The sequence below is a fragment of the Bradysia coprophila genome, assembly GCF_014529535.1.
Source record: "Bradysia coprophila strain Holo2 chromosome X unlocalized genomic scaffold, BU_Bcop_v1 contig_173, whole genome shotgun sequence".
Classification (NCBI taxonomy): domain Eukaryota; kingdom Metazoa; phylum Arthropoda; class Insecta; order Diptera; family Sciaridae; genus Bradysia; species Bradysia coprophila.
Window position 1 is genome coordinate 1,817,370 of NW_023503302.1, and position 12,381 is coordinate 1,829,750.

A 12,381-nucleotide genomic window follows, 5' to 3' on the forward strand; every position below is an offset into this window, starting at 1 on the left:
TACATCGTACTACATTTACGTTGGTGTCCATTTTACAGTCGGTTGGGGTTTGTAACGGACTAGTGTCGTAGCGACCAGTCACGTTATCAACTGGTTGATTACAGCTTTTGTGTTCACACCTTTCAGCCTAAGTGTTCCTCTCAGGCAACCCACTCTTTCATTATAATAATACATCACATAAGAATTACAAAATGCATACAAATAATCTACGAGAGAATCTACAAGAGAATTTATAAGAGAATCGATCTTTTTTTTAAATCTAGATTGCATTTTACCTCTGTAAATAATTGTATTCAAAATCTTCAACAAAAAAAAAATCGAAATTGTTTTTCTCTGAATCAATTTGATCATTTTTAAAGGTGCAGTACCTTACATAGCAGCCTTCTTAACTAAAATGAAAAGAAAATATCCGTTGACTTTCGCTGTCACTTCAGCCAACTTGAATAGAAAAAAATAATAATTAAACAAAACCTTAAGCTCACAGACGAACATAATTTTTAAATTAAATGTTTAGAATTAGGAAGATAGAGAATGATTGACACGCATTCGTTCAGCTGAATAAATTTATGGTATACTGGTGGTGCTTCAGACCAATATTTTAAAGGTATACGATTTCTATCCATAATAATTCAGGACAAAACTTCCATTACACACCAATTATAAATAAATCTTGTCTAAATAAAGGGCGGTAAATTTTACATCGTCCTTTAAATATCCGTTCCTCGATCTATTTTCAACTGTTCTCTGCCATATTATTTAAAAGGGAAATATATGTATATATACGATAAAGGGGAGTACATAGAGAACGCATATTGTTTATGCAAGATTATGTTTAGATATGAAAATTGTAATTTAAGAAAGAGCTTTGGCAATTAATCAACGTTTAATAAAACGTCGGAAAATTTAGCGTGAGTAGTATATAACAAAGTACATCTAAAGTGCCTTTCGTGTGGATTTATAATCTCATGAAAAATATTTAAATGATATGCAATCCCATGGCTATGGACAAGCAAGATAATAACTAAAACGGAACGAAAATTAAGTACAAAATATGAGATGGAACTATTTAAATAACTTAGTTAGTCTTCTTAAGGTCTGATTTCACCTGAACTTTACAGTTTATCGAAACATTTCACTGGAATTTAATAAAAAATAAGAGAACTAACCTAACAAGCAATAGGATACATATAACGCTGCGCGTTTATCTTAGGTGCTGCGATCAAATATTGAAATGCAGAATTAATTGGGACATGTGACATAAGTAGATTTTCGAAACAAGAGTGATGTATATTGCACCAATTAAGACAATTGAAAATTATGTTGAGTAATAACACGCAATCAAAATATCGAATCCGATTTCATTCAAATGTACTCAAAGTACTCTAACAATGTTTAGGAATATACCGAGAACACCGCAAGAAATGGATCCAAATTAAATTGAAATCGGTTAGAATGACGAATTATTTTGGTGACTGTAAGCACCAACTAATTAAATAAATGAACAATATGCGATTGAATCAATTAATCCCATCGGTCTAATAAAAATTAATTTGTAAATTGGAATGATTAGGTCGGAGATAATTTACCAGGCCACCCCCTAATTTCATCTAAGTAGTAAAGTGGCCAGAATAAAGAAGAGAAAAAAAAGACGGAAGAAAAACAGTCGTTCGATTTCACATCGGATCTATTTAACCAGAAGGCAGAAAACATTTAACATAAAATCCAATTAGTGATACAACGTTCACAGAATGTAAACAGAAGAAGTAATTTTTCATTTAAAAAATTGCGGTGCCCACTGTGAGTGTGTGTTCAGCCACTCGATCGTTATAGGATAATATGGTTTTATTAATAATAAACCATAAACAGACATCACGCAGAAATGTTAAGAAACTTTTATGATTCCATTACAACAATACTCTGAAAATTTTCGCAAAATAATAGGAAATCAGTCGTTCAATTTTATGTTAACTTTTATTTGAGGCACACACAAAACAACAATTTAAATTGAAAAATATGCTTAAACTAATTGAGTATAAAACTTTTCATGTCATCTAATTACTCAAGACAAAATCCATTTATCAAAATGACAAATTCTCATTTAGCGCTCTAGGCGATTTACTCATTTTTCTCTTTTTCGTTTTTTTTTTATTCTTCCCATTTTTCCTCTGTTACAATAAATTTTTTTCATTTTCGTTTTGTTCATCGTGAAATAAAAAGCACGACGAGCTTTATGTCTTTCCATAACGTTAATTTAGATGAAGGACCATTGAGCCAAGTAAGATTTTAATTCGTCAAAATAATTAAAAAAAATTCTTTTTAGTATTCTTTTCGAAGTCACTTAGTCAATTGATTTGGTTTAACGGCGTTTTTTTTGTAATTATTTTTCGAGGAGTTTCCTTTCCTTTAAGGTTTTTTTTTTGTTTGATTTGTCTATGTGTATGGAATGAGGTGGGATAAAGTTTTCAACGTATTTTTTCCTGTAGAAAAGGTGTGGCAAATGAATGAAGGTAAATGGTTTTGGATAGCAGTTTAATATTGTACAAAAGAGGGTATTCCAATTATCGTAAATGTAATTAAGCTAACCAAATATTTACTAACAAGGGGCAACAAATGTTTGTCCGTACAATACCATCAGCCATGACTTGTAATAAGTTACTGGGTTGACTTGAATTTTACAATATTTTGATCAAGTAGGTTGCAATTAACTTAAAGTAAAATTAGTTATGGACATATAACAATATATTCATTTTCATAACTAGTGTGATTTAACAGCCCACTCTCATGCGAATTTTCTTAAACCGAACCATAGGTGCAGTCAATATAAATAATTATAGAAATTGAAATCGAAAGAAATTGACTCCAATCGGAACTAAAAATACGTTCGCTATTCAGCCTGAAGTCTAAGCTTTGCAACGAAATGAGACATCAAAGTATAGCTATGGCTATGGGAGCTTGTGTGTTCGCTTGTAACTGATTTACTGCAAAATATTGTTTTAACAATTTTACAACAATTAGTTAGCTACACTTAGATATCTTGCGTGCCATATATATTTACAACTGTTCAATCACCGACGTTTAGAGTCATGAGTGAATGTATTTTTGTTGATTGGTGATTTTTGTCAAGACTCATCTGCACAATAACGACCTTTGAAGGTTAATATTTGTCATGTCGGGATGCGAAATGTCCGGATAGTTGGACCAGATATCTCTGAGGTAGCGCAAAGTTGGATCTGGTATGCGGAACTTATTTACAGTGATGCTGCAGCAGATCATCAGAATGCGTTAGGCTGAACAGTTACATTGCCTTGAATACTTATTAACACTGAAGGGAACTAAAGGAAACTCTCTGGTTTAGGTGCCTAGAAAAGATGGCTTTCCTGACCCATTGTTTCATATCCTCATTTATTTCTGCAGAAATTGTTGAAAACTCATAAAAAGGAACACGGTTGAATCCAGATCGATTGACTTTTTATTGCAATGCATTTCCATTAAAGGAGGGAATGCTATAAGTGGTCATGATAGTTTTTGCGATATGCTATTGATGCTATCAATTTGATAGGGACTAATTTTGAGAAAATATTTTTCCTAATTTCCCTTAATTTTCAAAAAAAAATTTTTTGGGGAAACTAGGCAGAATGTAGGAAAATGTGGATAAATTTAGGAAAATATGGGGAAACGTTTTCCCTGAAATAGTACCTGGGTATTACTTCTAACAATTGTAATGTATGTACACACGTTGTCGTTGGGGATGTAAGACGATTATTTAGGTAGAATGACTACGATGCGGAACTCATGATTTGATGTTAAAAGTTGGGAGGTAAAAAAAAATATTTATAAAAAATTGTTTTGGGCGGACAAATAGAGCACAAACCCATCACCACTGTAACTACACAAAATGTATATAAAATTCATTTCCTGATCATTATGTTATTCGTAATTCTATATAATATAATACTGGAACTATCCCAATAACTATTTCGTCAGCAAGATTTAACTTTCTATAGACTGGCTGAAAACTTTCGGTCGATATACTGTCGCTGAGTAAAATATAAAAAAATAAAATAAAAATAAATAGTACACAATAAGCGAACAATAAAAGCACAACTACAACACAAACGAAACATACATACAAAACAGTTGATTATAAAACTTTATTACCCCGAAATCAAAATCATTGCATATAAATTAGTAGTTTGTCTTTTGTTATTTTTTATTACGCTCCAAGGCATTTGCATAGTAATAGCTTGTTCAGCAACATCGATTTTGGTATCAAGAAAATTGCAGCAATATTTATATATAGTCATTTCTCGCAGAGAACATTTTCTATATAAACTTGGTAAAACTAAATCCATTCTAAATATATGTATATAAAATCATCATCATGATTGTGTATAGGGTTATTGTATTGTATATATGTCGGGAACATGATGAACGCTGAGCCTTTTCCTCGCTTTTTTACTTCAACATAAAACCGCATTATGTACCTTTCGAACGTTCAACGCTATATTTATATATACATATATGTTATGTTGTTGTAGTACCCTGAACGATCACCAGAACACAGCACGAATACTACACAAAAAAAAAGCTTTTCGAGATTAAGTTGAAGCAATATTGATTGCCAGTTTGTGTTGTGTTTATGCTATCGATGTGGTTTTACATACAATATTTATGGATTTTCTCAAGTCATGAGTATGGAAGAGATTGGTAGATTGAATGGTACTTCGTTCGATGATTACAATACAGAATGATGATGGTGTTGCTATGTAATCACAATAAAAATAATTAGGCCATGAAATTAAAGTTGCGATAATTAGTTTGATTTTCGGATGAATTTTTAAGTAGATACCGAACGTACTTTACTAATGAATATAGAAAGGGACTTTATACTCTACCTAGCTCCTTAATTATCGTTTCGCTCAACTGCTACCATCGTCTATTCAACGTTGCATTCAGTTATTGTTTAACTTTATTTTATGATGAACGTTATCTTTTAGTAATAATTTCCATAAATAATGAGGGAAGCCCGGTAGGGCCCGACCGATGGTGTGGTGGTGTAGTTGATTGTTTTGATTCAACAACAAATGAAAATAGAATTTAATAGGGAAAAGAAATAGTTTCTTTTACAGATCAATGTGAATTTTATAGTTACGAAGCTCTACTCGTTGCATAGATACAGGAAAGTTCTGCATCATTTGAGGTAAGATGCGATTTTTTTTTGACCAATTGTGACATTGTTATTCTTCTGTGCAAAAGAATTTCTTCCGAAAAACAGATCAATATGCATCCGTATCACTGAATGTTGAGATTGACTGTTAGTAGTACTATGGCTGCAACGTTAACAATGGAAATAATGGAATATTATTTGCTTCACTAAAGTCGTATTGGTTGAAAATTTTGCATTCGAAAATTGCATTTGGTTTCTTCCAAAGTTAAAAGAAAATTCCCAAGCTGAAAATATTGAACAATCTAAACATTATTGACTATGAACTAAACTGAATAAAAATATAAAGCTCCGATACACCCTTTCATATGCTCGACGACTCAATTATTTCGTAATAAGGTTTGAATATTAAAATCTTTAATTTTTGTTCCAACAAAGCCAAACGCAAACCATGGGTCATACAAAATAATAATTCAACTATACGAAGAAACTATACGCTGCGGTTTTGTTAATTTGATACCGCCGCCATCGCCATTTCACCGAGGACTGAACTTATTCTGCGTTCTCAGATCGGAAATGAATCACAACATGTATCTATGTTAGTATACGGTGATAATGAAAACCTCATATTTCCACTTGAGTGGCATAAGTAATAAAATTAAAATTAATTTCGGAAGCTATGCTTTGTGATAAATCATACGAACATATTAAATTCTCAAAATCGTTACCAGCTTTTTCTTTCATACAGTAACAACAATAACACAACAATGACTAAATGTGTATAGGAGTGTTGTGTCTTAACATTTGCGTAGTGTAGTTTTGATATAAATTGTGGCACGACACCATCATTTTAACTCAGGCCACTCAGGCATAAAAAATTATATGCTATAAATACAATCAATCTACTTGGACCTTCATTTAGTTAGTAGAAAATAAAAACAATTACTCTGCAATCTTTCTAAGAATAGCTTCAGTCAGGGACAAATAGAAATAGAAGAAGACATTTTTTCTATCGGTCTTACATCCATTCTATTTACATTTTTATTGTGGCTTTTTGACCTTCAACCTGTTTGAACTGATTCAGACAGTTTCCTTTCAAATAAGTTCATAGAAAAGCAGAAACATTTGTATCATTTTCATTAATATTTATTCCTACTTGCAAAGACAAATTTTCTCTACTTCCCAGAGTTGGTCATGCATGGAAATAATGTTTTCTTCCCGGTAACCAAGTCAAAACTTCCCGGTATCCGAAAATTTTGACAAAAATTTCCCGGTGGGTCGCAATTAACTTCCCGGTGGCGCGAATATTATTTCCCAATCCCTTTCTAGTCTTTTTGTGCAGATTTAAGTCTAACATTAGGTTTTACAATGCTAAAACCTTTCAGTTACTTTCTTATGTATGAATTCTCACTCATCAATATGTAGAAGAGAATGTTTGTAAAGATGCTAACTGCACGAGTCCATCCTTTGATAAAACAGATATAAACTCATTGGAAAATTATCTTATGGTCTAATCTGACAGATATGTTGGGCATAACAATCTTTCCGAAATTCTACCTTAATTTACTTAAATAAAAAAAAGTAAGTCGCGAGCGGAGCGAGTGAAATTTTCTGAAGATTGACTTTTCATGATGCAAAAATGGTACCATTCTTTGAAACTGTACCAACTCAAAATTCTAAATGAAACTTTAATTTGAGCAAAAGCGCCGCAGACGAAGTTTTTAAATTCTTAGGTCTATGCACCCTATTAGGAACTGTTTCACCAGAAGTAGTAACTCATCAAAAGTTTAGTTCGTTGAAGAGAATAATTCATCGGGATCGGGATAATGACGAGAACTTCTTGATAAACTCTTACCACTGATAAAAACTTCCCGACGAGTACTTCCCGCTGATAGAGACTTAACACTGCCCACTAACCAAAAAAAAATCCCGCTGATAGAATTCCCCCTGTTAGAAACTTCCCAATGAGTTCTTCCCGTTAATAAAAACTTTCCGGTGAGTACTTCCTGATGAAAAGACTTCCCGCTGAACACTGACAAGAAATTTTTTTTCACTGATAGACTTCCCGCTAACAGAAACTTCCCAATAAGTTCATCACCGTCGGTAGAAACTTCTCAATAGGTTCTTCGAGCTGATATAATTTCCCGGTAAGTTCTTCCCAGTGACAGCTATTTTCCGGTTAGTTCTGAATTCTTCCCGTTGATAGATATTTCCCAGTGAGTACTTCCCGCTGATAGATATCCCCCGGTGTGAGTTCTTCCCAGTGATAGCTGTTTCCGATTTCCCGGTGACAGTTATTTCCCGGTTAGTTCTGAATTCTTCCTGCTTATAGATATTTCCCGGCGAGAACTTCCCGCTGATAGACATTTCCCGGTGAGGTCTAATTTTTACAGTAAAAAAAAGAAAATCACCCGGTATCAAATTTTTCGCCCCGACGACTTCCCGGTATCTAGGATACCATGCTACCACATTATTTCCATGCACGGAGTTGGTTTACCCATTTGGCTGAGCCCTGACTCATAATGATAAGTAGAGCTTATCTCGACGTTCGAAAATGCATCCGTTTGACATGCGATTATAATCGTTACATTCAATGCGTTTAGGGCATGGGACGATGTACTAGCTTACCCTGAAAACTACGAAAGAGACGTCCTTATTTTCATAGTTGAATACCAATACGGTCGTTTCTTCAAAACTACAACAGCGTCATATTCAGATACAGAAAATTTGCTGACAAGCGGTGACAACGTCAACAAGGTCGATGCCACATTATACAGTGATTTGTGAATACCTTCGATTGCAGTAACCAACTCAATAGCGCAGTATGAAAGTCGAGACTTCACATAGAATAATTGAATTGCCAGTTGTGGGTTCGAAACTCAACCGCAACACAAATAATTCGCTTCTTCAGGTAGTTGTCTGCAATAATGACATCTGATTGAATCGGTCATTAGGTTGCGTCTTGGATTTAGTACCGATAACGTCTCTTTGTGTTACATGTAATTGCTCGTTGGTAATGTCATTCAGTCAGTTTGGCGAAAAGCCCGTTGACGGTGTGTGTTGCTGTTTTAAAACAATCTCATGTAGTATTTTAAGTTAATATAGTACTTGCGTAAAAAAGTATCCAAGTTATCTGAATAGTACATACACGAACATTTGCCAAACAGTATTCGAAAACACCCTAAAATCGTGACATTATTTACACCTAATCTTATTTATGATATTCGTCATTCAAAACTTCATTCCCATTAATTCTATCAAACAAGAATCCTATTAAAGTCGAAAATAGACTTATGCAAATTCTAATTTAAAATCAAAATCTTGCACAATTCTGGTATGCATAATCTTCTGGTGGATGTTTATTATCATGTAAAGCCATTAAACAAAGAATATTATTCAAAGAAAACTGCACTTCATTAAATCGATTCAAAAACAGGGAAATACTGACTGTATCAGTATCAACAGAGTAAACACCCTGTGGTATATTTTGTGTCTTTATGCTGAGATGGGGGAGACGGAACGGTTTTATGCATTTCCACTTATACATTATCGTTTCTTAAATATACGGTCACCACGGAAAGTCAGATAGCTTTAAGCCGTAATACCATTTAAAATTGAAATAAGAATAAATACCTCTAGGACAGCGACAATTTGTAGGCAACGATTATCATTTAACTTGCTTCCTTTATAGTTGGTGTACATAGCATATTTCTCTTTTTCGTTTTTGTCATACTTAGAAATGGAATATAAAATCCGAAAAGTCCATCGAACAGTATAATTATGGCAAACCTACGTTACGGTGTCGGTTCTCCACTGTTTCAGTTCAATTCAAAACAATTTCACAATTTTCACATTTTAGAAAATTGCATTTCGAAAGATAATATGCATGGAAAGCAATCCCATTTGAAGTTGTTCTTATATGAATACATAACATACATACGTTACAAGCCTTGTTTCATCCACTCCTCGTCCTTATTTAATATAGAATGCTCCAATTGGCTTTAAGACAATAAGTGGAGCAAAAAAAAACACACACACACTTCAACACAATAAAGGAAAATGCATTCATTTCGATGCACACAATAAGCTTATAATACGAGTACGTAATAAGATAGTCCAAGCCAAGCCAACACATTATCGAAGCCGAATTTTTCATAGCAAACCTTTCATTGCTATTTGAAATCCTTCACATGGCTATTGAATCAATCGGCATATTAAATGGCAAAGATGATAAATAAATCAGTTGCTAATGGAGAATTGTGAGCACGCTGCTTAAAAGTTTCCCAGCGCTAACATTGTTGTTTAACAATGATTTCTAAAACGCATCTACATTAATGTTACTGAACACCAAAAAAAAATTCCTGGCGAAAACTAATTCTTGTGAGATTGTTGGTTTTGTTAACTATTGCATACCGTATCGTACCGCTAAATACACTTCATCTATAGCCCGAAATTTTGCACGATAACGCAACGGTACGTTCGGATAAAATGTAGAATCATTGTGAGGACAAGTTTGCACAAAAAAAAAACTTTGCGCTTCCAGCGAAGTCCTTGGTCGCGTCGGCTGTGCATACAGAAATTGCTCTAGTTGGTTTTCAACCGTAAAATTCGTTTTATTTTTGCAACAATAGAAAATGGACTTTTCTTTTCCATATATAATACACACTGTTCTGTATCTGGATAGTGCCAATTTAAAATTTTGCTTTCTCACACCAGTATTTTATTGACACTGACCATTTCGTTGAAAACGAGAATTTAATTTAATTTTTTTTTTCATTTTGTTGCGATGTGGTGGTTATTTGTTCTATTCATTTCCATTCCTGCTGTACTGTATATTCTTTGCCTTCAAAATGAATAAACATTTTCAGTACGTTAAACAATTGTGCCCTGTGTAGTTTTCAATTAATGTTTCTAATCTCGTAATTCTAACGGAAAGTTTTGTTGCATGTTTAGGTCTATACATGCGACCGCAAATATAAATTTGCCACTCGAATAAAGTTACGTGCTGTATGAGATACAAAGGGCAGAACTCAAAGACATCTCAATTTAAGATCAGGGTCGGTCGGCTTGGACATTTCTGTTAGGAAATCAATTACATGAAAAATGAAAGTAACTTTTCCTTTACACTTTGACAACAACCAATTATCTTCATGGCGGAATCTAATCAGTTGAGTAAAAAGTTAGATATTTGCTGTAGTAGACTTTTCGTAGAATCAAACATTTCAAGCCATGGTGAATTCTTAAATGAATTTTTTCTGTTAGAAAGTTAATGTTTCGTTTTTCAGAGTTATTTGCCCGGCAGTCTACTTGCATTTCAGACCTTCATAAGACCTTTTGAAATCTTTTTATTACATATGGTTACAGTTGCTCCGACAAACATTTTTTGTTCTGCTACTGCTGGGAGGACCTTAAACGGGGGAGTTCTTTTGTCGGCTAATATCGTAGAGAAACCAATCTGAGTTCAAATTTAGTGCCACTTAATGATAGTGAAAGGCTTATCGTGCATAACAAATATACGACTTTCTCTACAATGTAGTCACACTGGTGCCGTCAATGTTAGGGTGCTTTTAGCGCTCCAAAATAAAAGCACCAGAAATGCATAGACAAATTTGTTGTAATTAATACCGCAGTGCCTGAGAGTGACGCACAGTCACAACGTTATTTTGAAATATTTTTTTGACATTACCCCAAATATTAATTAAAAAATAAAATAGCAAAATGTACTTTTTGTAAGCATTCTCGGAGCAAATATTGTTCTAAAATGCACATAAAAGCATTTTTGATGCGAACGACACAGTTTTTCGCTTAGGAATATTTCAAACAACGAAACCGTGTCGGAAAAATCCCTGGTAATGTGTGAGAGTTTTCTATGTTCTCCCTTTTTGATGGAGCTTTGATAGGGATCCTGTGTAGCTAGTTATTTGTATGGGGATGGGATGACTAACGGAAAAATGCTACATGAACGTTAACCATGTTTTTTTTTGTGTGTTAAACTGTAAATGCTATTACCAACACTTTTGCTTTGCCTTTATTGCATTTTGTTACATAGGCAGTGGAACATAATGTCATAAAAAATATGTCATAAAACAACACTCTACCATTACCGGAGTATAGTATGTGTACAACGGAAAAAGATTTATAGCAAATGGAGTCTTTGATAAACAATGATGTTTCATTCTGTTATCCACTGGCTTTTTGCAAGGCAACACTAAATTTTTTTGTTGAGCTGGAACGCTATGAGTCATATTTACAGTTGAGGGCACTCAAAAAACTATACTCCAGCTACATTTTCAACCAACTGGTGTTTTATATTTCCACGCTTATGACTAGTTCACAACTTTATTAGCACATTATACAAGTTTCATTCATTACGAATACAAAAACTAGTTGGTTGAAAAAAGCTGAAACAGTTTTCGATCGTTCTGTGGGTGCCTTTCTATTGCTTGATATTAGTTTTTAGTTGTTTGACGCTTCATTCATTAAAGACGTGCGTCATTTAGGGATGCAAGGGGGTTCAGTTGTGTCGTGAAAAACTGGAGAAAAAAATCCGAAGTCTTTTTTGAACGCCGCCTGATTAGTTTAAGTCTCTTGTAATGTGAGAATGATGCAATATATGCACTTTATTCCGTCCACAAAAACGTAATCATGGAAAGAGTTTCAATATTGCAAATAACAGAAATAACATCAATGCAGTCACACCATGTGGAAATGATGGATACCATTTTTATAAAACATTCATCTATGAGATAGCTACCGTCCGTACGGAAGGAATCAAAAATGAAAAACATCTTTATACGACAAAGTGAATAGGGAGAAGAAAAAAAAAATTGGAAAACTTTATCGCAATTTTGTCTTTGGCTGCATTGAAGAAAATCTCTGACACCTGCGTCCATTTTTCTTTTGAAAGCATTCCAAGGGTAGGTTCTTCTTTGTACTGTCGTATCTTACCTAAGAGATCTTTCGTTTTTTTTTTTTTTTGGAAAATGAAGGAATGGTAAATGGAATTTATGTATAATACGTTTAGGTGGTTATATAAGTATATAACTACAGAGTTAGTACTATTTGCATGTATGAACACATGTATGAAAGAATTCGTGTCGATGCTATATTTCTGAAGGAACTTATTCCTAATACACTTGAAAAGGATAGTAGATACTAGCGATAAACTGGCAGGGTTAAAAGCTGAAACCCTTAAGAGTCAATTCGCCAAAACTTCG

At 33.7% G+C, this 12,381-nt stretch overlaps 1 protein-coding gene across 5 annotated transcripts in view; it reads right to left on the minus strand.

The window, feature by feature from the left end:
• LOC119068081 (teneurin-a) overlaps positions 1–12,381 on the minus strand; it is a 289,470-nt gene that overhangs the window by 180,987 nt on the left and 96,102 nt on the right. The window lies entirely within an intron of this gene.